The 5,468-nt window shown below is 40.3% G+C and overlaps 1 protein-coding gene across 1 annotated transcript in view; it reads right to left on the minus strand.

Annotated features, from left to right (window-relative positions):
* The window catches only part of LOC101847230 (polypeptide N-acetylgalactosaminyltransferase 11), a 20,864-nt gene extending 15,849 nt beyond the window's left edge, over positions 1-5,015 (minus strand). Inside the window, exon 1 of the mRNA XM_005089402.3 lies at positions 4,879-5,015. The gene's annotated coding sequence lies outside the window, so the exon portion shown is untranslated. The remainder of the gene's footprint in view (positions 1-4,878) is intronic.
* Positions 5,016-5,468: the final 453 nt, after the last annotated feature.

Raw genomic sequence — 5,468 nt, forward strand, 5'->3', positions numbered from 1 at the left:
GGTGTGTCAGGGGGGCATAGGCCTACCACGAATTTTTCCCCTTTATTGTAAGTTGTACAAAAATAATTATATTAGGTTTTGAGATTATCCTCTTGAAAACAAACGAGTTCTTGTGACAATTTTTATTTTGAAGTGACTATTCGGACTCGAGTCCGATTAAAGAAAAATTATAATCGGACTCTGACTCACGTCCAGGATGACATCACTTACGACTTCCTGCTACGTAAAATTCCCCAAGCGACAGTTATATTATGTAACCTCCTTACACTCAGTTACTAGATCTAGCCTATCTCTAAACTGGCCCTCTTGGCATCATTAGGCCTAGTAATTAATCACAGTAGGCCTTCAGAACAACCAAGTTGAGTGGACCATGCCAGGGGCGAAGTTACATATGTTGATCAATGAGATCGCCCGTAACTGATCACGCACTCTAGGCTTGCTGGGGGAAGAGGTATTAGGACGAGGGCAACGGTAGCCAATTTTGAGTGATTTAATTTTTTTAAAATCAATTAATTGCAGAAAAAGTAGTATAACACACAACAAAATGAAATTTTACATGTGGAAAGACAAATGGTGGAAGCAATATGATGATGCTGTAGTGGTGGTGGAAGTAATCATGATGCTGCTGTAGTGGTGGTGGAAGTAATCATGATGCTGTTTACTGGTAGAAGTGCCCAGGGTCGGTTACCATCATGTATGTCAACCTTGAGTTGTTGGTTACAGTGTACGTAGACACTGTCATTATTAGGCAATGAGAGTGAAGTCTTTTGACTTTTGACACAGTTACACACTCCTAGTAGGGAAATCTAGATCTAGTACTAATTCTGGCTTTACGTAAAATCCCACAACAGCAGTTATATTATATTATGTAACCTCCTTACACTCACAACTCACTAAGTTAGAAGCAGAGTCCGAATAAATAAAACTATTTTTTTCAGACCCGTGTCCGAATAGATAAAAAATCTATGAATTCGGATTCGAGTCCGAATAGAGGTGGCCTTTTCATTTAGTAACCATAGATATAGATCTATGATTATGATGCCATATGACGTCATGTGTTCTGCAGCCAATTTAGAGCCCTCAAATGTACATCTCTAGTGCAACTGCGTGCCGAAGTAAACATTGTTCTAAATTTGCCAAACGACACTGCTGTATGTAAAAATTCCTGCTCTTGGTGACATGATGATGGCCGTCTGGAATTCCTTCCCTTCCATAGAGACAGAAATAAGAGGAGTACTAGAGCCTAGATTAGATCTAGAGATCTAGATCTAGAAATAGATCTATTTAGATCTAGATTACAAGCGGATAATTAGAGAATGTAAGGAGTACGCCATTGGCCGATATTTATAGTTGCACAGCCATCTTGTTTGACGTCATTGAGGGATTCCCAGTCCCACTTTGTTGTCAGTCATGGTGGCAACACGACCGCAGCCTGCCGACTCAGATTAGATCTATTTTCTGTGCAACTTGCAGAACTGTTCGGTTCGGTTGTCTGTGATTATGCAGCACCCTTCTTCCTCCCAGACTGATTCTGAAGCAATACACTAGGCCTATATGTAAATGGCAGGCGCTATTTGAAACGCCGCATTCTGAATAGCTCCCATGTTATTTGAAATGCCAGTACTAGAATCTACATCTAGTAGCCATCGTTTCTACAAGATAATATTGTAGTTCTGCCTAAATTGTGGAAGCTTTTCAGTTTCTTCTTGATAAACCTCAAAGGATTTGACTACTTTTTTATGATGTTGTCTTATTCCGATCAATGTTGGGTAGAATCTAGATCTAGATTAGATCTAACAATTGCGGGATTGCTTCTGACATTGCTTGCACAACATTAGACTAGACGTAGTCTTGTTCATCTCTCATAATCATAATCATTTGAGTTTTGAGTTTGAGCAAGGAAGTCGAAAGACGCTTGGAAAACAATAACAAGATGGTGCAACTCGGTATAAGCAGTATTTCCTGTCCGCAGTGTCGTCTTATAATATATTCTAGATCTACCTAAAAATATTCTCTTTAAGTTAGCCCTAGAGAACGTATACAAGTTATCTACGTTTGCTAGGACTAAATCTAATAATGTTCTTCCAAGTGCGGCATTGAATCCCAGTCCCGGAAGGTTTTTTTTCTTCTCCTGAGCCTAAAAAAAAAAAAAAAAAGAAAGAAGAATTAGACTCACAGGCCAAGGAAAGCCACTATTGAACTTTAACCAGGCTTAAATTGGTAGTAAAAGGAAAAGTATAGGCTATGCTAAGCCCTACTTTGTACAGAGCTCCTCTTGGGGACAAAACCAGAATGTGCATGCTTCACCACCAGATCTACATAAAAAAAACCCTACAAAGCAACAAGTTATAATTATGGGGAAAATTTGTTGGTCAGTCGAGAAGAGGAAAAAAAATTAAATTTCATGGACCCGGATCGAACCCACGCTCATAAAATAATGGTTTGGCTTCAAACGCAGACGCGCTGTCACTTCGGCCATCAGAACATCCAACAACGAAAGGTAGATTAAGCTTCATATAGCCTAGGCTAACACACGACGTTTTATTTAGAACTGGCGCTAATCGCAACGCGGCGTTGCAAATAGTAGGTACCAGAAACTAAATTTTCAAAGTAGCTGTATGCCAAATTTATCTGTTCCATTTGAAAGGCCTACATCCAGTGAGCATTTTGGTACCATTCTTCAACCTCTCAGTCAATTTTTAAGAAAATGGTAGTTGTTTAAAATTTGATCAAATCTGTTAAAGTCAGTCACTGGCTGCAACCCCATGTTTGACAGATCGTAAAAGAGTACCAAGTGCACTAAACATCTCCACATTAACAGAGTACAATCACTATAACAAATTACAGTCAAACCTGTGTAAGACGGCCACCCATTGTCAAGGAAAAAAGTGGCCGTATAAGACAGGTGGCCGTCTTAGGCAGGACTGATCAAGAAGAAGAAAAATTATTCCTATCAGAGGTCCCAATCGAAAGTAGCCGCATTGTTGTTTTTGTTGTTGTTGTTGGTGGTGGTTTGTATTTTGTTTGTAATTTTTATTTTGTTGCTGATTTCGCAAAAGGGTGACAATAAAACGAAATGTATCAGACAAGGAAGACCGAGTGCGAAGTAAAAACAAACTCCTGGGTCGCAACCACTCGGAGAACGAGCAACGTTTCTGTCACAAGTTCATGTTGACGTCCTTTGTTACTTTGTTACAGACTAGGTAAACAGTGACCACTCATCTCACTTACGATTTGTGTTTAAGTTCTGGGCGGGGCTTATGGGTTATGAGGGATCACACGCTTACCTCACCAGCAGCTGAAAATTGGTAGCTATTGGTCAACAGTAGGAGGGGCCTACGCAACATGATCGGTTGGAGGGACTACCTAACAATAGCGACAGAGGATTGAATTATGGCGGCTTTCCCACAACGCCAGGGGCCAAAGCACAATTTATGACTAAACGAAATGGAGTCACTGAGGTGGCCGTCTTAGACGGGTGTTATTGCTTAGTGTGATAGGGGTTGTGTGTTAAAATAGGGTGGCCGCGGCCGCGTTGGACAGGTGCCCGTTTTACACAGTTAAATTATATAGAAAAAACGCAAGGGGGGAAATGGAAAGTGGCCGTTTCTACAGGTGGCCGTCTTATAGAGGTGGCCGTCAGGGCAGGTTCGACTGTATATATATATATAGAGCCTAATTTTTTTCAAGACCGTGAGATCATTACAAATCAGTATTTTATCACCTCAAACACGATGATCTGTCGTTATTTCGACAAAAACACAGAGCGTTGCCCCGGCCGGCACCGCACCGGTCCTCGCGGCGAGCAAGTCGGCTCTATACTATAGTGTACCCCGCGTGGGGGTCACATGTTTTCCGAGTCTCGCGGAAGGATTGATGCAAAATAATTCCAAGCTAATTACTTTATTCTAATAAAAAATAAACTGATCTTTTAATTAGATCCTTTTTTGAGCTAGTATTGTACATATTTTGTGTAAAAAAATGATCTTTGAAAACTGTGACGGTATTTTTAAAGGCTTTCTACGCCAAAGGTCAAATAATATATACTACGGGAAAGCCCGTTCTAAGCTCTACAGTTCTCCACCAATGAAAAGACGGTATTTAATCATCCCTCGTTCCGCGAAGCATTTGAATGCATGCGTGTCAATTTTTGAACCGGCCGACCATGCATTCCGACCGTGAGGGGCTTCGCTTTCCTCGGCGATTCTCCAGCTCCTAATAATCGGACATTAAAACGAGGAAAAGCTGAACTTTAACAAGGTGTATGGCACTTTGTGTTTTATAGCGAAAGAGCAAAGATCGGAATTACCCCGATTTCACCGATACCGCGCGGTCGGAAGGCCGTGACTGCCCGGCCCGCAAAGCTGTGTACGCTACCCTACAAATACGCACTTCCTATGTAAATTGAGAAAAAGAAGAAGACTAAGAGTAGGCCTACGTACGTCGTGCGGTCGTGTAGCCACAATGACAGACAACAAAGTGGGAATCCCTCAATGACGTCAAACAAGATGGCTGTTACTATATAATAATAAATCAGCCAATGGAGTAGCCTACGTTCTCTAATAATCCACTTGTACCTGAATTTAGATTCTAGACCTAATCTAGATATCTAGATCTATAAGTACTAGAAGTATACAGTCAGTAGAGTAAGTAGATCTAGATAATCTAGATCTAGATCAGTCATTTAGATCTACACAAGATCTAGATCTATCTAGATTTACAGTAGTACACAGGAGCGTGTAACTTGTAACAGAGACATGAAAAACAGGAAACAACAGTTGTGATTAGTCCTACCACTTCTGCGATGATAAAGTGTAAAGTGTAGCCTAGAATAGATCAAGGTTGAGCATGAGAAGCAACTTTAGTTTTACTACTCACTTGTCTTTTCTTCGTGTAGCCACTCAACTTGGCCTGATCTCCTCGCAAGTCTTTACTCTTTCCTTATCATGCCTTGCCTTAAGGAATTATTGGAATCTAGAAATCTAGATCTAAAACTAAAAGTAAAAACATATGGAATGTAGTTTCGCCAAGTAAAAAAAGATTGCTCACTTAGGCCTAGTGGTACTTCGCAATTTTGAACCAGCAGAGATTTGTTTTTGTTGTTATAAAATCATTTCACGATAGAAATGATATGGCGCGGCTGAAAAGGGTTTATTTGGTTTAATTAACTAAAGGAAATGGTAATTGTAGATTCGACGACAGCCCAAACTATATGATCACTCCATTGCCAGCCCATATTCCCCCAAATGGCATGATCATGGACTTTTTATTATAATACAATTGTATTATTTTATTATATAGGCCCTCGTGCCCTTTGAATAAGATCTGTTTTTGAACTTCATTTTAAGCTTAATTCTTAAGGGAAGCTTATATCGGGGAGTACTCAGAAAAGGCAAGAAAAATTACTTGACTGGCAAAAATAGTGGAAAGCTACAAACGCTCGATGAGTAGGCCAACGGCCCATATTT

The sequence above is a fragment of the Aplysia californica genome, unplaced genomic scaffold, assembly GCF_000002075.1.
Source record: "Aplysia californica isolate F4 #8 unplaced genomic scaffold, AplCal3.0 scaffold00006, whole genome shotgun sequence".
NCBI classification, from domain to species: domain Eukaryota; kingdom Metazoa; phylum Mollusca; class Gastropoda; order Aplysiida; family Aplysiidae; genus Aplysia; species Aplysia californica.